Raw genomic sequence first — 22,575 nt, forward strand, 5'->3', positions numbered from 1 at the left:
AATGAGTGACTCCCTTCCCACATTTAGAGGGAGTGAATATTCTCTCCTCAGTGTCAATGCACTGGTGTACAGTGAGATGAGGTTACCTAAACTCAGACCAAAATGACAACACTTGAATTGTCTCTAGTCTGTAGTTAAATACAATATTGGTCATCTCAAATTATCCCATAGCACTCGCCTTAATTTGGAAATTTGTAATCTATTATCTGCTTATGTGAAATGCACCCCAGTCTCTTGGTTTCACCTCATGGTTTGCACCTCTGCTCTGGATGTGTTCTCGATCTAGCTTGTGGCATGTCTGCCTTGTAAGTATTTCATCGGACGAAATATAGAGAGATTCACACTGTTAACCCACGCTGCAGCGACACTGATAGTTTTTTTAAGGGGCAGTGTAAATGAAACTATCTTCTGCCACACACTGTCCTGCATCGGCCTCTGATGAAACAGAGCCTTTGCTTTTTAGAATTACCTGAAACTCGGTCAGTGACAGACCAGTTTATGAGTGAAATCACCGAGGTTCTCCTCATTCTTCACTCGCTCTGTCTCTGGATTTTATCATAAAAAGGCAGAGATGAAGGTGTCTTTATACGGATTGGCCACTGGGTGGCGCAGTGACTCTTTCACTGAACAGCCTTGAGTTCAAACACATCCCGCACAGGACTGGGGGAACAGACATGTCTGGGAAAGAGGGGAAACCGTATAATATGGAATATGGGGCGGAGTTGATGGGCTTTGGAAAACGGAATTAAGCCAAGCCAGAGATGGTTACATTTTCATTCAATATTTATTTTAAAAATTCAGAGAATATTTTACAGCGACATTATTTTTTAAAGTTAGAAAAGTGAATTTAACGATCGAGCTTCACATTGAGAACACAACACATGCACAGGGAATCCGTCAATATTTGTACATCTGTTACATACACCAGAAAGAGAAAACAGGACCTTAATAGAAGGAGGAATTAACAAATATGGAAATGGAATGAGAAAAGTTTCTTATTTATACATGATATTTAAACTATGGGGAAACTGTTAACCACAATTACATTATAACAAAAAATGCCTCGTACTTTTCACTCTGAAAACTGAAATACCGTCTATGATTGTCTCAGTTACATATTCAGAATGATAAACTGAGAGAATTTTACTGATAGAGTCACCAAGAGCAGATATTCTATTTGTGTCATACGGAGATCATAATAATCAGCTGAGGGAAATCTGCAGCATCCAAAATTCAACCCATCACTTGATCTGTAAAAGAAAGATACAATAATGAAGCAGATGTTGATGATGCGGGACATTAAAGTTAGAGTTTTTAATCAGTGGAACATTGAGAGATTTTTCAAATCCATTCTGTCAGTTTGATATGTGAGTGCATTCAATCATCTCACCTTCACCAGAGTGACCGCAGTGCTGTAGAAAATGCTCAGGAAGAACAGGACAATGAATGTGGAAGCCGTTGTCCAGATGTTACTGTTATCATCCTCATTGTCTTCAATCCAGATGCGGTCGGTGGAGTCTAGGGGACGGAGACCAGGATATGAAATTAGATTACTTTATTTATCCAGGTAATCTTATTGTTATTTTTCTTTTCCCCGTTCTCCTTTTTAAACTGTTCATTTATTCTTGAACCTAATTTTCAATGTATACCGACTCTTAAGCTCAGTAACCGATCTCCGTAACTATTTTCACACCTGATCTTTATTGACATTCCTTGGACAGTCCATGTCAAAAAGCACTGAAGATGTTTAATTGAAAATCAGTTGATTTTTTGACAATTCGGAACTATCCCTTATTGAAGAATATTATCACTGATATCGAGGAACGTTCACTGATCAATGATTGTTTTCACAGATGGTTACTGATCTGTAAACTGTGAATGTTGTTGTTTAAGAGTTGGGATGTAATTTCCGATCTGCGCTTCTTTATGGTGGAAATGTTTAGTAGATCGTGAGCTTAATTCAGTTTCTCAGCGTGTTTATCTGTTCATTGTACATTGGGATAATAAATCTGTGGATATCTCCATTAAAAAGTCACGTTTAAATTATACTTTCATCATTTGCCTACCGTTTGTATTGAAGATTTTGCATTTGTGTGCGTGTGCATGAGCATCTCGTGCTCTGCATTAATCTTTGGCTCTGAGTTAATATGTGATTATGAGTGTTAATGTGCGCGTACATTTGCCAGTGATTGTTGATTTGTGTAGTTGGGTGTCTGCATCTGTGCGCATATTTTATTCTTTTGTCATTGTGTATATATGACTCTATTATTGTGTGAAGTCTATGAATATATATTAATGCCACTCTTAATGCGTGCACATGTGTTTATGCCTATTGCTATGTGTTAATTTCTGTCACTCTAATAATGTTTGTTTCCCTTTCTGTGCAGTTGCCGGCGTTGGACTGGGGTCGGCACAGTAAGTAGTCTCACAACACCAGGTTAAAGTCCAACAGGTTTATTTGGTTGCACGAGCTTTCGCAGCGTTGTCCCTTCATCAGGTGACTACTTACTGTTTCCCTTTCTGTGTGCGTCTGTGTGCACGCCTGTTGACATGTCAGTGTATGTATACACGTGTTGACATTCTTTATAATGGTGCGTTGATGTATATTTGTGTTTCGATGTGCAGTAATGTGTGCTATGGTGTTCTGTTCTATGAGCATGTTAATGTTTGCGTCTACATGTTTGTGTGTAAATGTTTTGCTGTCTGTTCTTCTATATGCAGTCTGGTGATTTGTTTATATGTATTTTCATATATGTTTGTGAATGTGTATAACATTGTGTGTCTTTATATCTATATTCCTATCAGCGTGAACGTGTGCTAATATATGTATTTATTTGAGTCCAAGTATGTGCTTGTGTATTGATGTGGGTCTGCATGCGTGTGTATCTGTCTGTATTGTGTCTATGCATGTATGTGTTTGTGTTTGGGTCTGTACCTACTCACGTATGTGTATGTGTATGTACTTGTGTGTTTCATGTGTACATGTGTGCGTTTGTACATATTTGATTATGTGTGTGTATGTTGTTGTTTTAGTGTCTGTTTGTACAAGAGCGCGTGTCTATGTGTTCGTATGTGTGTGTGCGTGTGTATGTGTGCGTGTGCGTGTGTGTGTGTGTGTGTGAGAGAGAGAGAGAGAGAATGGGTGTGTCCCTATGTATATTTGTGTACGGATGTGTTTGGGTATGGGTGTATTTTTGTGTGGGTGTATTTGTGTAAGTGTGTATTTTTGTTTGTGCATGCGTTGCCCATGAGTGCATTTGTGTGTGCATTCTTGTTTCTCTGCATGTGTGTTCGTCTGTGCAAGTATTGCGTGTACCTATGGTGTGTGAAAGTGTATCTGTTGTGTATTTGTGTGTTTCTGTGTCTGTATTTGAATGTGCCTGTCCCTATTTCTGTATATGTATGTGTGTGGGGGTATGTGCATGCGTTTGTGTGTGTATATTTACATGTGTCTTTCTGTATTTGTGTGCATATGTGTGAGTATGTGTATTTGTGTGTGTAGTTGTGCATTTGTGTCGATGTGTGTGTGTGTGTATGTGTGTGAGTGTGAGTGTGTGTGTGTGCGCTTATGTGTGTATTTATAATTGTGACAGTTTTGTGGAGTATTGTCAGTGTGTGTATTTTTTAGCTGTTGCTCCAAGTTTCACCGCAATCATTAACTGAAAATGATCCAAACAATACGAATAATGGCGCATATTTTCAATGTTTTGCTGTATGAATGTAGTTTATGTGAGTGGCACGGTGATATCAGGAGAACGAATGAAATCATTCATTGATGCATCTCAGAAACATCAGGGACAGAACAGTGAAAACCGGGGAAGATTCAATCATTTGTTTCAATTTGCATTATGGGAAATCAATGCCAGGACATGATTAACAGGAACAAGAGTGCAGAAACATTTTTAAATTATGTTGCATAAGTATATATGCATCACATTGATTAAGATAATGATACTTCAAACTCTGCAGCAAATAAACCGGAAGCTAATTTGTACGGTTGGCAACTGGGTTCTTCTAGTAGAGAGCTGGTCCCTTCCAAACACGTTACTTGCGAAGAGGGAGGAGAGTGAGCTCATAATTTCCCTCTCTCTACCCGGTGAAGCAATGTGCCTGATGGTTCTAACCACTGAGGAGGTGGAGGTACAGTGGATTAAATAATGCCATTCCTCCTCTTTTCATTGAGGAAGTGATGGTACATGGGTTAGCTACTGCTCTCCCCTCTCTTTGTTGGGTGAGTAGGAATCCGGTATGTTCACAATTTCACTCTCCCCTCTCTCTGATGGGGGGATTGTTGCCCCATGTTTCTGTGTGACCCTCACTTCAGTTCCCAGTGGGTGTGGTGCAGCAGCTTAAAGCTGACATCAATGGTAAAGGCATGGACAACGAGAGAAGCAGGAACACCGAGATCTAAATTGTGTTTGTTTGTCAGAAATGTTCAAATTGTCAGATTTCTCCTCAGTGGGAGGAAAGTCGGTGAAGATATTTTGCAGAATACTGTAATGAAAGTGCTCTACTCTGTCTCTAACACAGGGTGTATCTGAGCTGGGTGCACTGGTTCAACAAGGCTTGGGCCCGAGACGTGAAAATACCTGACTCAAACCAAAGATACATAGTGGAAGTAAAATTGAAAACCAATCAATTAAGCAATTGGGTATTTCATTTATCGTTGGAGGAAAAAGATTTTATTCTTTTTATTGAAGTTTTTAATGTAACCGAGTGATTCTCATTGACATGAATTAACGGTGTCCATCAGTGCAAGGGAAATGTTCACAAAACTGGGTTTACCGCTGGATTTGTCAACTGTTCTGTTGATGATCTTCAAGGGGATGGCTTCATGTCCCACCACACAGGAGTAAGAAGCACCGCTGGACCATTCCTCTGCTGCAATGGATAACAGGCTGTACATGAAGAAGGAGCTATTCCCGCTCTCCGCGACCACCTCGGTGTTCTTATAGTTCCCAGGATTCACCGGCTTGTCGTTGACGGTCCACTTGACGAAGATCTCTCGAGGGGAGAAACGTCTCACTAAGCAGCTGAGGGAGACGAATCTCTGAGCGGAGACTTCTTCTGCCGAGGGCAGGAGGACAGAGACGAACGGTTCCCGCGGATTTGGATCTGCAGAAAATGTACAATAAATGTCAATAAACTGGAGAATTCCGGAGAGAATGTAACCACTGGCTCGATATCAGAAAAATGTGCTTCGTTTCGATTTTAAATGTTTCCATTTTTGACTTCCAGCTTGGAGCAGAGGTGAACACAATTATTTTCTCAAATAACTCAGGGGGCTGGACTGGGAAGTTTCAGAAATTTTACAGCACAGAATCAGGCTCTTCGGCCTGATTCCAACTGATCGGCTTTATTTTTGGTTTTCTGGTTTTTATGCTCCACATCAGGCTCCTCCCTCATTATTCGATCTAAACCCAATAACATCGCCTTCAGTTCACTTTTCATTCATCAACACATCAAATTTCCCCGTAAAAATATCTACAATCCCCAGTTTTTAGTTAGTGGAGTTTGCACTCAGGGGAGACCATTAATGCACTGAATACTGAATATTGACCAGTCCACTTACACTGGAAATAGACACAGTGACGCATTTATTGCTTCAATCTCTCAGCTCACCTGTTTCCTTGTGGATGGATTTTCTTAAAGGAGTCGGCAGATCCTGATGGCTCACCACGCAGTCAAACACAGCCGCACTCAGCCAGGCTTGTGTCGAGATGTTTAAGTTGCTGACCACGCTGTCAGGATCCGCTCCAGGCTTTTCGGCAATCTCTGATTTCAAATACTTCCTGTCTCGGATCCAGGACACATTGACTCCATAAGGAGCATTAGAAATGATGCAGGTTAAGGTCACTGTTGCCTCCAGTAAGACCTGTTCAATTGGTGGTGGCTGTATCGTCACTGTGGTATCAGGGCACTGGGGAGGATCTGTGAATGAAAAATGAAAATCAACCCTAGTTCCCTCTTCAGAAGCAGGACAGCAGTCTTCAGCCTGAAGGAGACGAAGTTGCCTTCGATATATCAACCTCTAACTATCACCTTTCAACCTCTATGGAGGATGGAAAACCAGCCTGCTCTGTGAAATTATTCTCTTTTTGTTCAAGTATTTTAGCAGCGGTTTCATTCTCATGAATCAACATTGCAGTATTCCCCAACAAATATACCATTCCTGAACTCAGGAACCAAGTACTGGCAGTTAGTTTATAAGTCGGGTGGATGCACTTCCCAATATTTTACCCCTATGCTGTGACCTGTGAAACAGTCCGACACCGACTGTCTCTCCAAATCTTACCAGCTGTCTCAGGAAAAAGCTGACATCAAGACCACCTCGCTTACGATGTTACTTCAAAATGGAAGGGAACACTATTTCAAGGGGAGGCAGTGCATGGTGGTGTTGCCAATGGGCTTGTAACCAAGGGCACGACTCTGGGGACACAGATTCGAATCTCACCACTGCAGATGGTGAAATTTGAATTTAGTAAAAATCTATCATTAAAAGTCAAATGATCATCATGAAGCCATTGTTGTAAAAACCCACCTGGTTCACGAATGCCCTTTAGAAAAGTAAATCTGCTGTCTTTATCTGGCCTGGCATGCATGTGACTCCAGATCCACAGCAATGTGGTTGACACTTAAGTGCCCTCAGGGATGGGAAATAAATGCACATCTCATGAAGGAATAACAAAAATTGCTGTTGTGATGAAATTCTGAATGGGGCACTGTCCCAATGCAGCAAACCACATGACAGCAAATTAGAAGTTGTTCTATCTTTGTACTAACTTTAATAGATCCCTAATTTCGATTAACATCGGAATGGTATATTTTATCCTCGGTTTGAGTCTCTTACCCAGAGATCCGCTGATGTTCTGACTCTGAGTGAATCCTTGATGAGTGACCTGGCAGGTATAGACCACTTTGCTGAACCATTCCTGAGCGGAGACTGTCAGCCGACTGCTGGCCGAGAAGTTCCCGTTCACTTCACAGGCGGGAGAGGTGACAATTCCTGAATCCATGAGTTGTCCATTCTTAAGCCACTTCACCGTCATTGACTTTGGCTGGAAATCGATGATTGAACAGACGATGGTTGCAAATTTTCTGCTTGTGATTTCTTCACTGGAACTCACGGTGAGGATAACGCTTGGGCGGATAACGGTTGGGGGGATGTCGCCTTTGACAAACACATGTTTTGACGTTACTTGAAGATTCAATTGACAACAATTAAAATTAGTTCTTTTATTTTAGCACCATAGCTGCCGATTTGAGAATTATATTCATGGTTTGGTTGAATTGGCAGGGAAATGGCGAATGGATTTCAACCGTCAAAAGTGCCACACAATGCATTTGGGGAGGGAAAACAACGCAAGGCAATAAACTGGAATGTTAAGAGGGATTGAGGAAATGCAAGACTTTAGAGTGCATGTCCACAGGTCCTTGTAGATGGTAGGGCAGCTGGACAAGTTGATCAAGAAAGCATATCGGATTAGTTCCTCTGTTATGTGAGGGATTGAATACAAAAACAGTGGTGTAATGATGGAGCTGTATAAAACGCTAGTTAGGCCACGTTTGGAGTTTGCTGTACAGTTCTGGTCACCACGTTGCAGGAATGATGTAATGACTCTGAAGGGAGATGAGGCTGACAAGAATGTTGCCAGGGACTGAAAATTGCAGCCATGAGGCGTGATTGGACAGGCAGGAGTTTTTCTCCTTAGAAAAAGAGGAGGCTGAGGCGTGACGTAATTGTGGTTCACAAAATTATAAGGGATGTAGGCAGAAATAATTCATTCCCCAAGTGGATGGCTCAATTACCAGGGAGCATGGTCATTTAAAAGGTCATTACGTCTGCATCTCAGGTGCTTTAACCTGCACGGCTACGGCGCAAGGGCTGGAAAATGGGCTCAAAATGTCAGGCTAGTTTATTTGTTCTCCCTTTTGGCCAGCACAGACAGGATGGGCTAAATGGCCTCATTCTGCTCAGTAACAGTCCTGTTGTTCTTTGGTTCTGAACAACTTTTCAGTCAGGAGACACTTACTTGGAGTTTGCATAATTCAATTTTTTTCAGAATGTTACAGATCAGTTATAACTAAGGCCTTATATAGTTCAATCGGCGCGTTCCTGTCTTGCCCAAGTTCCACAACACTTACATTGCATTCCAATGCTCTTGACTGAGTCGCTGTGTCGAACCTCACAGTCGATTTTGCTGCACTCTCCCACTGACTGGGTGATGGTTAACTGGCTGCTCAAGGTGTAGGTTCCCTTCGTGTTTCTCACTGATGGATAAGTCTTAAATCCAGTGGCGATCAGCTGCCCATTTTTCTTCCAGGTCAGTTTGGAGACATCTGGAGAGTAGTCCATCGCCAAACAGCCGTAGGTGATGGAGCCAGCGGAGTTGTGTTGCTGACAGGAAGAGACGAGGCTGTAGAGAGTGGGCGGAGACGGTGTCGCTGGGAAAGAACAGCCAATTGAACAAGTTAGATTCTTACTTGCGTTTATTAATTAATCAAACATATTTATACAAGTAAGTTTCTATATTAGGTATAGCTCTTGGGGCTAAAGGGATCAATGGATATGGGTAGTAGGCGGGGTCAGGATATTGATGAGCCGTGATCAAAGTGAATGGTAGAACAGGGTCAAAGGGTCGAATGGCCTACTCCTGCTTCTATTTTCTATGTTTCGACATCACGATTTGTCTAGAATTATGAACTTAACGTAATATTTCCCGGTTAAGACCTACATACACCTTTCAGCTTCTGTTACTCCTATCATTTGAGAATCGCCATCTTTGTAGAAACTCACATCACTGTCTCGACCTCTATCAGATTGGAAAGACAAAAACATTTTGATGTCATTGTAATGACATACCATTCATTAGATTAACAGAGAAGTGTAAAGAGTTTCTCCATTACTTCAGGCACGAGCTATTTCTCAAACAACAGCACTTTGTGATGAAGAAGTTGTCTCTTCATTCATATCAGCCACTCACCTGATGAAAGAGCTCCAAAAGCTCACGATTCCAAATAAGCCTGTTGGAGTTCAACCTGGTGTTGTCAGACTCCTTACTGTGCCCACCCCAACCTAACGTCGGCATCTCCACATTGTAGTTTTGGATATTGCCTGTGTACAAACTAACTGATGCCCCTTCCTCTCTCCAACTCACTGCCTCTCACTCCACAAAACGAAGACTAGTGACTTTGCTTCAAAACTACCTTCGGAATGAATACTTACTGAATGACCAGGAAACTCTAAATGTGATTACAAATTCAAATAATTGCAACATTGACTAATTGAAGGGTCAGACATTAATAGCAAGAGTTGGCCATTCGGGCCCTGAAGTCTCCTCCATTATTCACTGAGATTACAGATGATCTGGTTGTGGTGCTCGCTCTATTTTGCACATCCTCACTCCGCCCGTCGATCACCCACTCTCTGCCCATTTTCCCCGACTCTCTGCCCTTTCCCCTGGCTCTCTGCTATTCCCTGTGGCTCTTTTCCCCTTTCACCCGGCTCTCCGCACTTCCACCTGGCTCTCTACACTTCCCTCCAGCTCTGCGCCCTCTCCCCCGGCTATCTGCCCTTTCCCTCAGCTCCCTACCCTTTCCCCCGGATCTCTGCCCGGTGTCCCTGCTCCCTATCCACTTTCCCCTTTCCCCTGGCTCTCTGTCCTTTCCCCCGGCTCTCTGCCCTTTCCCCTTGACTCTCTGCCCTTTCCCCTGGGCTCTCTTGCCCTTTTCCTAGGCTCCCTGTCGTTTCCCCGGCGTCCCTGCCCTTATTCCTGGCTCTCTCCCCGTTCGCTGGTCTCTCTGCCCTTTCCCCCATCTCTCTGCCCTTTCCACCGTCTCTCTGCCATTTCCCCTGGTTCTTTACCTTTCACCTGGCTCCCTGCCCTTTCTCCTGGCTCTCTACCCTTTCTCCTGGCTCTCTGCCCTTTCCCCCGGCTCCCTGCCCTTTCTCCTGGCTCTCTGCCCTTTCTCCTGGCTCTCTGCCCTTTCCCCCGGCTCTCTGCCCTGTTGCCCGGCTGTGTGCCCTTTCCCCAGGTTCTCTGCCCTCCCCCCCACCCCCTGCTCTCTGCCCTTTACCACGCCTCCTGTTCTCCCCGGCTCTTTGCCATTGTCCCTGGCCCTGAGCCCCCAGGGATTCCCTCCAGCTCTCTGCATTCGCAGGGCAGCTCCCACATTTGAACACCAAACTGCCGCTTGAGATCTTTCTTCTCTCTCGTTGCAGACCTCCACACATAGGTTTAGCAAGTGTGAGTGAGAGAATGTGAGTGCGTGAGGGTGAGTGATTGAAGGAGTGAGAGTGGATGAGTGATGGTGTGTGAGTGACGGAAAGTGGATAAGTGAGGGTGAGTGAATGAAATTCTTTGAGTGAGGATGAGTAATTGAGGGTGAGTGAGTAAGTGTGAGTGAGGGTGAGAGGGCGTGAGTACATGAGGGTGTGTGAGGGGGGGGTGAGTGAAGGTGGGTGAGTGAGTGTCGGTGAGCGAGAATGAATGAATGAGGGTGAGTGAGTGAGGATGCGTGAAGGTTAGCGAAGGTGGGTGAGTGAGAGCGAGTGAATGAGGGTGAGGGAGTGAATATGACTTAGTAAGTGAGGGTGAGAGAGTGAGTGAGTCAGGGTGTATTGTTAGGGGTGGTGTGTGAGAGTGCGTGAGGGAGAATGAATGCGGATGGGTGGGTGAGTGAGGATGAGTGAGTGAAGGTGTTTGAGCGAGGATGAGTGATTGAGCATCTGTGAGTTAGGGTGGGTGAAGTTGAGTGATGGTGAGTACGTGAGGGTGTGTGAGTGAATGTAGGTGCGTGAGTCTGAGTGAGTTTGAATGGGTCAGGTGGCGCAAGTGAAAGAGAGAGGATGATTGAGCTTGAGTGTGTGGGGGTGAGTCTGGGTGAGTGAGGGTCGGTAAGTGGGGAGAGTGAGTGAGGGTGAGTGAGAGTGAGTGAGACTGGATGAGTGAGGGTGGGTAAGTGCGGTGAGTGAGTGAGACCGAGCGAGTGAGGGTGGGTAAGTAGGGTGAGTGAATGAGGGTGAGTATGAGTGTTGGTGAGTGACTGAGGCTCTGAGTGAGTGACTGAGGGTTGGTGAGTGAGGTTGCGTGTGTGATGGTGTGTGAGTGTGGGTGGCTGAGTGACAGTGCGTGAATGAGGGTGAGTAAATGAGGGTGTCTGAGGGTGAGTGAGTGCGAGTGAGTGAATGCGGGTGTGTGAGTGAGGGTGTGAGAGTGAGTGAATGAGGGTGAATGAATGTGAGTGAGTAAGTGAGGGTGTGAGGATGAGTGACTCAGGATGTGTGATTGAGGTTGAATGAGTGAGGTTGAGTGAGGGTGTGTGAGTGAGTGTGGGTGAGTGAGTGAGGATGGGTGAGAGTGAGTGAGCGAATGTTTGTGAGTGAGTGAGGGTGTGAGGGTGAGTGACTCAGGGTGAATGAGGATCAGTGAGTTTCTGAGGGTGAGTGTGTGAGGGTGAGTATGTGAGGCTCAGTGTGTGAGGTTGAGTGTGTGAAGGTGAGTGTGTGAGGGTGAGTGTGTGAGGGTGAGTGTGTGAAGGTGAGTGTGTGAGGGTGAGTGTGTGAGGGTGAGTGTGTGAAGGTGAGTGTGTGAGGGTGAGTGTGTGAGGGTGAGTGTGTGAGGGTGAGTGTGTGAGGCTGGATGAGTGAGCAAGGGAGAGTGAGTGGGGATGAGTGAGCGGGGATGAGTGAGTGGGGATGAGTGAGTGAGAGTGTGTCAGCGAAGGATGGTGGGTAAGTGAGGGTGAGTGAGTGAAGTTCTTTGAGTGAGGATGAGAGATTGAGGGTGAGTGAGGAAGTGTGGACGGGGGTGAGAGAGTCAGTGGGCCACCTCCACCTCTTCCTCTCCATCGATCTTTTCCCGATTGTCTCCATTGATCAGCTTTCTGTAACAGGGCTGTGTAAAGTCAGGCAGCAGTGTAGATCACCGGGCAGCTGGTTAATGTCGGTGTCTTTCTTTAAGAATCACGTATCAGTTAATAAATAGACAGACTGAGGGAGCTGGAAGGGAAGCTTACAGCGAAAGCAGAATGGGTCGCACAGGAATCAAACAGCAAGTTTACACCAGTATTGGGGAGCCAGGCGGCCTTGGTCTCAGCCAAGTCCCTTCTTACTTATTGTGTCTTTCTGTCCGGTGTAACACATGGAAATCTCTACTTCTGACCTCATGTTGGATGGAATGTCTTTGATGAAGCAGTAGAAGATTGTTGGTCCCAGGACAATCCCCTGCCGAACTTTTGCAGTGAAATCAGAACTTAGATGTTTGACCTCCAACAACCAACACCATCTTGCTTTGTGCTAAGTATGACTCCGAACAGAGAAGAATTTCCCGCCGATTCTTATTGACTTGAGTTTTACTCGGGCTCCTCGATCCCATCCTCATTCAAATGCTACCGGGGGGTTGGGGGGCGGGGGGTGGCACGGTGATTAGCACTGCTGCCTTACAGTTCGATTCCCGACTTGGCTCATTGTCTGTGTGGAGTTTGCAAGTTCACCCCGTGTCTGTTTGGGTTTCCTTCGGGTGCTCCTGTTTCCTCCCACATTCCAAAGATGTGCGGGTTCGGTGGATTGGCCGTGCTAAATTGCCCCTTAGTGTCAGAGGGACTAGTTAGGGTAAATACATGTGGTTATGTGGATAGGGCTTTGGTGGGATTGCTGTTGGTGCAGACTCGATGGGCTGAATGGCCCCCTTCTGCACTGTAGGATCCTATGCTTCTATTTATGATGTCAAGGACAATCACTCTGACTATGTGAGATGGAAAGTGTGTGAGGGTGTTTGGATGTGTGAGAGAGAGAGAGAGGGTGGATGTATGTGTGAGGGTGCCTGTGTGTGATAGACTGTGTTTGCACGTGTGTGATACAGTGGGCTGTGTGTGCAAGAGGGGAGAGTGTGCGTGAGAGAAAGGGTGTGTGAGATAACGTGTGTGAGAGAGAGAATGTGTGATTGGAAAGTTATTCTTGGTGTGTGAGAGTGTGTCTCTTCTTGAAAGTGTGTGTGTGGGCAGTCTGTGTGAGAGAGTACTTCGGTGTGTGATTGAGTGTGTGTTTATGTGAAAAGGAGTGTGTCTATATGAGATACACGGTATCTATGAAAGATAGTGTGTGTGCTTGAGGGAGGGTGTGTGTGTGTGTGTGGGAGAGAGTGTTGTGTTCATGTGAAAGACAGTGTGTGTGAGAGGGAGTGCCTATTGGAAAGCAAATTAATATGTTCATGAGTGTGTGAAAGTGTGCATGGGATTGTGTGTGAGTGAGAAAGATATGCGCAATGTGTGTGGGTGATAGAAGCAATGTGTTTGAGTGTGTGTGTGTGTGTGCGTGTGTCTGTGTGTCTGTGTGTGTGTGTGTGTGTGTGTGCGTATGTGAGACAGAGAGAGAGCATTTTTGTGCGAGAGAGACGTTGTGTATGGTTTATGTGTGTTAGAGTGTCAGACACATGAGTGTTTTGCACGTGTTTGAGAAAGTGGTCTGTGTGTACAAGAGGAGAGAGTGTGCGTGAGAGAAAGGATATGTGAGATAGAGAATGCGTGTGTGCGAGAGACAGTGTGTGTTTCAAGAGTTATTTTTTATGTGTGTGAGAGTATTTTTCTGTTCTTCAAAGTATATGTGTGTGCGTGTGTGTGCGTGCGTGGAGGGGCGGGGAGAGTGTGTGTGAGTGAGAAAAACTGTGAACATTAGACAGAGTGGATGCGTGAGTGTGTGTGAGTGAAATAACGGTTGCGAGAACATGTGTCTGTGATAAGTGGCGTGTTTAAGAGAGATACATTGTGTATACATGTGTGTTCATATGTGAGAGACGGAGAGACTGTGTGCGTGTGAGAGAGAGAGGGTGTTTGTGAGATACAGAGTTTGAGAGCGAGATTGTGCGTGTGTGAGACAATGTGTAAGGGAGTGAGCGTGTGAAAGAGAGAGAAAAATGTGCCTGTGTGAGATAATGCGTGTGCAAGTGTCCGTATGAGAGAGAGAGCGAGCATGCAAATGAGTGTGAGATGGAGTGAGAGCACGGAAGAGGGAATGTGAGAGGGATAGTGCATGTGTGTGTGTGTGAGGGAAAATGTGTGCGCGAGACTGTGCTTATGTGAGAGACTGTGTCTGTGCGGAAGAGTGTGTGTTGAGTGCGTGCGTGAGTCTTTGCTTGTGAGAGAGTGTTTGTGAGAGAACCAGTGTGTGAGAGCAAGAATGTACAGGTGTGAGATAGTGTGTGCAAGAGATATAGAAATATATGCGTGTGCTTGAGAGAGAGAGAGAGAGATGCGTGTGTGCAAGAGGAATTGTGAGAGCGTGTGTGAATAAATGTGAGACAGCTTGAGCGTGTGTGACAGAGTGTGGGAGAGAGAATGCATGTGAGAGTGCGTATGCGAGAGTGTGAGACTGTGCTTATGTGAGAGTGTGTGGCTGTGCGTAAGAGAGAACGTGTGTCGGGGGTGTGCGTGTGAGTGCTTTTGTGTATGGTGGTATGAGAGACTGATTGAGAGAGCGAGAGTATGTATGTATTTGTATTTGAGAGAGTTTATGTGAGAGAGAGAATGTGTATGGGCGTGTGAGAGAGATCGGATGAGAGAGAAAGTAAGTGTGAATATGTATGTGGGCATGTGTGAGAGACTATGAGAATGTGTATGTGTGTATTTATGTGTGTGAGAGTGTGTGATGTGTGCAAGTCTCTATCTGGCTGATTCAGACTGGAAAAACACCCTCACTTCACATACACACTCACCCACTCACACAGTAAATGGGAGTGACAAGTGAGCACAATACGGACCTCAGGCCAAGGGTTGGAAAAACATTTAAATCTTTCACAAGTCAGTTCACAATTGAATAATTTCCTCTTTCCTCAATGAGCGAAACTTGTAAAAACTCAAGAAATTTGACACAATCCAGGACAAAGCCACCCACAAGATTACCCGCCCCCTCATTCACCCTATTCACTCTCTCTATCACTAACAAGCAGTGACAGTAGTGTGTATTTTATACAAGATGCACTGCAGCAACTCACCAAGACTCCAGAGAAAACACTGTCCAAACCCGCTGCCTTTACATCCTAACAAGCCAAGGGCAGCAGCCACATATGAACACTATCACCTGCAAGCTCCCCTACAAGACACACACCATCTTGACTTGAAACAATATCTCAGTTCCTTCACAGTCGCTGGGTCAAAATCCTGGAACATCCTGCCTAACAGCACGGCGGATGGCTGCAGCATATGCACTGCAGTTATTCAAGGATACTTAATATCAATTCTTTCCCAAGGAACAATTATGTAGGGACATATTTAAAATTCTTGCTTTGCAAGCGACTCTAAATTGCCTTTAGAAATTAAGAATAAGATGCAAACGAATTTGACCCTGCAACTGTTCTACTGAACAGGTCAGGGACTGCTATAGTATAGAATACAATACAGTAAACCTCCCTTTGCATTTGCTCATCCAAAGTTCCCAAAGCCGGTATGTCACTGGTTAAAAATCAACCAAATCTCTTTCTACAGCCTGACGTTTCTGCTCTTCTAACTGTCACAATGTGCTTCAGGGATCTCATTTCTGAGACGCCGAGTCAAACATCAAGTCAACCTGTCACGTTTCTCACAGGTACAAGTTTATTGAAGAAATAAATCAATTTTCACTCCCTGAAATACAGGGGAAGGAACCAAAAGATTTATAACCAGTCAGGCAGATTCTTGGTGCCAACACAGTGACCACGCGCACAGAAACAGAACAGACATAAACGGTGCAACAATCGAGTGCCCAGCAGATAGATCTGTTCAATCTGTCAATTTCATTCAAATTGTTGGATTCTAATTGATCAATGGTCAACTTACAACAACAGAAAATCAATAACCTATTTTAAATTAAACTGATATTCATTTCAGAACTCCTTTCGACTTTTAATTATTTCTCTGTCTCACTTCTCGAAAACTATGTAAAAATGTAATTTTGCTGAAAATGAGCAATCAAAAATAACAGGTTCAGGACAGTTCAATGTCCCAAACAGAGATGCAGTGACACAGTCAGAATTAAACAAATCGGGAAACATTTACATTGAAAATCATGATCTGATTCGAGTTAATTTCTTAATTAAATAGAGTGAACAAAATAAGCAAGGCAAAACACTTTATCGAGCTGAGCATAGCTGAGTAAAGAAATGTTTTGTTTCTGAATTCATTTTCGATACAATTAAATATTTTCTAAAACTAATTGTATTTTGCACGCCTGTACAGTATTCAGGTTCTTTTGTTTTAAATTAATCAGCATCAATATTATATTTTAAGTTATTGTTAATTGTTAGTTAATTCTCCTGTCAGCTGATTTGTGCTCTAATAAAATGAGTTTTCAATCATTCAAAACGTGCTTCTGCCTTTAACATTGTTAAATAATTAGGTTACAATTAAGTCTTAGACAATGTTAAACAATAATTTCAAATTACTGAATGAAAACATTCAGACATCTGTCATTCATTTACTTAAATCTAATCACATTGTAATATTTTACTTTTCACGTTTACTACCAATGTCTTATTGTAACAGAGAAACGTGTTAAAAATGCGTACTTCTGAATTTGTATAGACTGTAACGGACTGGCAGTTTGAAATCAATAATACTGCTTCCTCGATTTAGTAATTTAGACCATCCATATAACTTAATTAGTGAACATATTGTTTAATTAAAGAAGATCTGAATTAAACAGTGCAAACACAAAGAGGACAATTGATTCAAATCTCCTCTAACACTAAAACATGGTGCAGAATATAAGTCCAGACTTTTTCTTCATTATAATATTTAATAAGAATTAAACATCAGGTTCAGATAGAATCAATTCTTCTATTCTGTCATTTATTCGTCCCATAATTCTAGCCTGAGTTCAGCAGTAAAGGGAGACATTATGCTATTATTAAGTGCAGAGCTAATATTATCTTTATAATATTTATGATATTATAATATTTTTATATAAATTAATCTTTTTGAATTTCAAGTATTTACTTGTCAATTTCTAGCCAGTTTCTGTTGACACTTTACTACAATTTAAACACAATTTTGTGAACAATTACTTGAGTGTCAGCGAATTCCACCTGTCAGAAAACTCTGTTCACGCTGTCAAATGTATTCAAACTGTTTGAATCTAATTGATCAAAGGTCAAATTACAACAACAACAAAAATGAAAAATTTTAAATTAACCTGACGTTCCTTTCAAAACTCCCTTCGTCTTTTAACTATCTCTCCCTGTCTGTCTCAAATCCCGAAAACTGGGCAAAAATGTATTTTTTCCGAAAAAGAGCACCTCAAATATAACAGATTCAGGGTAGTGTAATGTCCCTAAGAGAGATACAGTGACACAGTATGTAATTCATGATGTATATTAATATGTAAGCATCAGTTAACATGAATAAAATGCCCTAACATATATTTATTTTAATTTTCCGAAACCTGTTTGCTTTATCCCGACAAGAATTTTCATTTAGCCAGAAAACGTGTAACTGCTCAGTATTAATGAGTTGAAACAATACAAAAACAATTGAGAAACACCAAACCATTTCACAATTTTTTAGATGAGATTAGTAATTAATTATCTCGGTATCCAATGACAAATTAGTTGGAAGAAATAATCTGGTTGCGACTTCACTGAAAAAAAATGTAAAAATCGGATACCAAAATTGCCAAAAAGAAACGTCTTATTGTGCAAAACACGTATTCCAGTGAATGCGAACTAATCTGGGATATAACGATTAATGCAAAGTATCTTGTTGAATTGAGCGCTGCGGTGGAAACAGCACGTTATCATTGAAGTCATTTCTGGAATTATCAATAAACATTTCCAGTCTGGAAAATTTTCTGGTCATGTTAGTGAAAAGCACAACAGAACTATTAAAGGGGATTAATGCTAAATTATATTAATATAAAATAATCTTAGGTGAATATGGAGTTATATTACCGATTAATAATTGTTTGGTTTATATTAACTTTGCAATTAAACTTGTTAATGAGAAGTTTGTGTTTGCAGCAACGACTTAGTTTCCGAATGAGCATTGTAAGTCATGATTTTTCGATAAAAGTCGAAAGGTTACTTTAATTTGTCAGCATTAGTTAACATTTATAAAAATGCTGTGATATCTTTATTTTAGTTTCTTTCCAAAACCTGCTCGTTTTCTCCCTCCAAGGATTTTCAAACTCAAAGATTGTTTGCATTCAACCAGAAAACGTCTAACCACTCAGTGCCACCGAGCTAAAACAATGCAGAAATAATGCCGAAACACCTAACCATTTCACAAATTTTAAACATTCATAGTGGCTGAACCAGAGTCTCCTCAACAGAAACACACGAAAACACATCCATGAGGGAATGAATCAATTTCACGGAGAAGCAGCTCAATTATCCATTCAACAGAACATTGCAAGAAAATCTCAATGTCGAATCTAGCAAACGAGCTCTTAACCAACTATTAAACTGAACAGAAATCTAGTATAATAGCAATAGCATTGCGAGGTGGTGGAATGTGTCCAACAAATTAGTATTGAAACTTTATCACATTTAATTCATATTGGGTCATGTTTCAAACATATTTAAACATTTGGATGGTAAAAGCTCCAGCCATCAAACGTCTCCGAGATTTAGCATTGCAGGTACCCCAAATTGCGAATGCAGTGACAAACTATGTTCTGAACGAGTGGCATAAACCGAACTTTAGTTTAACCTGCAATTATCACTTAAGATTTTAAAAATACAAACAGAATAAAGCCTGCCTGATTTCTGCCTGTAGTCATGCGTCAAGCAGTTGCAAACCCGCAGACTGTTCGTATTCAATCACAAAGCGTGTAACAGCTCAGTCTCACCGAGGGTTTAAGCAATGCAGAAACAATGCAGAAACACCCAACTATTTCACCAGCTTTACTTATTTAAAGTCATCCAGATACATAATCTCCTCACCAGAAAAAACGCATCACTGAGAGTCTGAACCCCGCTTCCTGCAGAAGCAGCTCAATTCTACAAACACTTTCAACAGATTCAAATGTAACATTGACAGAAATTTTTAATATAAATTCCAGCCAATCCGCCCATCACCAAAGTAATTAATGTTTAAAATAAGCAGAAATATTGCATAGCATCACCAGCATTGTGAGTGAGTGGAACATGTTCACTGGATTAATATAGACATTTTAGAACTTTTTTAAAATATTGGCTTAGATTTCAAACACTTGTGCAGTAGATGGTACAACCCGCAGCCACTAGATGTCACCGAGATTAAACATGACCGAAACGCTGAATTGTTTAACAGACGTCAGGTTTTTAAAGTAACCCAGCCACACAGTAGCCTCAAAAGATAATCACAAAATCACAATAATTAGGGATTGAATCGCTCAGCAGCCTCTATTGTCAAGAAACAGCAGAATTCTAGAACCCCTTTGCAGCAGAATCACAGGAAACATTGTAAAAATTCACAATCCACCAAACCCACATTTAAGTAAACAAATTGATTATTAGTATAGACAAAAATATAAAACAAAGACACATGTAAACCAATTATTCAATAAGTGCATCGCTCTTACCTGCAGTCACCGTCACCATGGTTCCTTGTCCCCAGTAGTCGAAGTAGTCACAGTGTCACATTCCCTGGGCTGTGTCGTACAATAACCGTCCCTGCACAAAATAGATACAAAACCACCATTATTTTAAATATTCACAAACCCGAGGAAAAGCAAAGTCAATTAATGTTCATTAAATTATTATTGTATTTCTGGATACCATTCTCCATTCATAAATGACCCTAATGTTTTATATTTCACAGAGGAACACATGAACATGTTATTGATAAACACCAACCGATAATTGAGTAATTATCACAGATTTTCCATATTCATTCTTATCATGTGGTCAGTGCTGGACATAATAATACTGTATTGTGATTAAAGTTGGAATTTAAAAGTGACACTGATCCAGCCTCAATCAATTAGTGCTGAGGGGTTTTTGCATTGACAGTAAATGTTGTGCCACCCAGTTATCACAGTGAGACACAGCATGACAAATACAGCGGCAGATTATTAACTGTAAAATGCAGATAGGTCATTTCACTGCGATTTCAAAAGTCTGTTTCCATGTCGTTTAAGAGTGAGTCAGTGAGATATTTCAATTTTTACTGGTCATGATATTGATAAAGGGGATTAGAAACTTTTACACTCTCCGTGCACATTCAGCATGTAAATCAATAACAATAAAGCTGAAGTATTTTATATCTTTTAAAAAAACAATGCTGCTTCTACCTATTATTTTATCTATTCCTCATTTTGTTGAGCATTCGGCAGTGGCACTGATCACATATTTAAGCAAAATCTTTTCCTGAGGTTTTTGTATGAGATTGTCGCTGTGCTAAGCATTGTGTCCCCCCGATAGTGTCACAGTAACACACATCCACACAAAAACTGCACTCATTCTGTTCAGTACTGCCGCTCAATATTCACTTCAAATGGACCATTAGTTCTGCTCTCATTTAAAATGCAGGCAAAAGTTTATATAACACAATCTATCAGAAATATTAAAACGAGTAATATGTCCAGTGATGTACTTGCTGAAACTACAACAAATATAAAGTCAGTGAAAAGCTCACCCCGTTATAGTGGTGAGTTTGTTATATTTTACTGTTAAATGCTTTCTTTGTTACTTCTTTTAAACACGATTATGGTTCGGTTCTGACCACTGTCGTTAATATTACATTTAAAACAGATATTTACCTTCAGGTTATGATGGAAGTTGCTGAATTTCCTCTCGAGCTGTTCTTGTCCGGGTGCAGACCTGGTTCCTCTCGCTGTGGTCTCTTGCACAGTAATAGATGGCCGTGTCTTCAATCTTCAGGCTCTTCATGTCCAAAACGAAGGTGCTCTTTGAATTGTCTTTGGACGCAGTAAATCGATTCTTAATTCCTGGGGCGTAGTAGTTGCTGGATGAACTATAGTAGCTAACCAGCCACTCCAGGCCCTGCCCGGGAACCTGCCGGATCCAACCCATGTAGTTGCTGCCAAGAGTGAAACCGCTGGTTTTACAGGTCAGTTTCAGGGAGCCTCCTGGACGCCCGGTCTCTGCCTCAGGCTGAGTCAACACAACCTCCGACTGGACACCTGTAAAAGTAGATCAAAAAACCCGAGGATTAATCCTGGTGTAATGATTTTTTACTCTGGAATATTACAGAGATAGACTAAGACTGAGACAGTAACAGTGAGAGAATTGGACAATGAAAAAAAGCTACTCACCGGATAAGAAAGTCAGCAACAAACTGAGAGAAATCGCCGACCTCATCCTTCTGGTAAATTGGGGGAAATGGTTGTGTCAGGAACTCAATGAACAAACCAGCTCCCGGACTGTTGGATTCCGGTCCCAGTGAGCGACATTTAAATACCCGGCAGAAGGGGGCGGCTTTCCAGGCGCCGCCTGTTGATTCCCTGCTGGAGGCGGCGACTGGACTCACGCCCCACCTTCCACACTCCCAATAGAATGGACTCCGAGATTTATAATAGACTAATATTAAAATGGACATTTTATCTGTGTCGGGACATTTGTTTGGCTGAATATGTCCACTATATTGTCTCCATTATTTCTGATGGCGATATTGCAGTTCATCATTTCTTTATTTAAATAACTAATTCCATTGTAAATATGGTGCTATTATTACCACGCCCCAAGAAGAACACAAATCTAAAAATGATGAAATAACATTTTTGGAAAATAAAGAGACCGCCAGTCTATGTTGCAACAATTCCGGGTCTCTGTCACATTACAATAATAAAGCATCATTTATCAGAAGAATTGTTATCGATTTCTAATTAAATGCGGGGTATGAACAAAGTGATTCGATTTACAGTGTGGATGGCTATCACTGTACAATTTGGGTTTGGAGATGAGAAGAAACTCTCACACAATACAATATTTCTGCTTATATTTGTCAAACTACCGCAATCGCGAAGACAGCCCTTTGAAAATAATAAGAATCCCGCCCTCCTGATAATTAAATATTGAGGTGACAGAGAAACATAACATTAATATCGACTTTCGACAGAGAAGCTAATGAATCGGAACGGACACGGGGATCATTAAAGTCCTCCTTCAGCGTCCAGATCATTGCAGCTCACTCTATTGGCCACTGGCTGTCTAACATTCACTGGTAGTGGGAACACAGGATATCAGGACTTTGCGGCACATTGCACAATATCACAAGATTAAATGTTTTATCTTCCATTGAATCAGGTTATGAACTGATCATTCCTCCACTCATTGGCAGCTATGAGAGGCACTCTTCAATAACAGAAATCAGATTATACTGTACAATGGAACACGGTGCAAATCAGGTACAAGAGACGCTGCTGTTTAAATGAGATACAGAACTTTCAGAATATTCCAGGAATTCCCGCTATTCATGTCAGTTTTATGATGTTCTCTTAATATTATTTCGAAGCATTTTCTGCCATTGTTCTGATCTCAATTGACTGGGGAATTGGAACGATTAACATCTCTCTCTGTCATTTTATGAAGTGGTTAATAAACAGACTTTAATTATTGGAATGGCATTTACTTGGAAGTTATACAAATGAAAAAGCATCTGGTC

The 22,575-nt window shown here is 42.1% G+C and overlaps 1 pseudogene across 1 annotated transcript; it reads right to left on the reverse strand.

Annotated features, from left to right (window-relative positions):
• Positions 1-1,381: 1,381 nt before the first annotated feature.
• On the reverse strand, positions 1,382-21,341 carry LOC144484411 (Ig heavy chain C region, membrane-bound form-like; annotated as a pseudogene). The gene is made up of 8 exons (XR_013496089.1): positions 21,227-21,341; positions 20,772-21,094; positions 19,532-19,595; positions 8,146-8,445; positions 6,851-7,171; positions 5,623-5,931; positions 4,786-5,115; positions 1,382-1,518 (listed from the first exon to the last, which is right to left on the reverse strand). The product of XR_013496089.1 is annotated as an Ig heavy chain C region, membrane-bound form-like (transcript).
• Positions 21,342-22,575: the final 1,234 nt, after the last annotated feature.

The sequence above is a fragment of the Mustelus asterias genome, unplaced genomic scaffold (genome assembly GCF_964213995.1).
Source record: "Mustelus asterias unplaced genomic scaffold, sMusAst1.hap1.1 HAP1_SCAFFOLD_106, whole genome shotgun sequence".
NCBI classification, from domain to species: domain Eukaryota; kingdom Metazoa; phylum Chordata; class Chondrichthyes; order Carcharhiniformes; family Triakidae; genus Mustelus; species Mustelus asterias.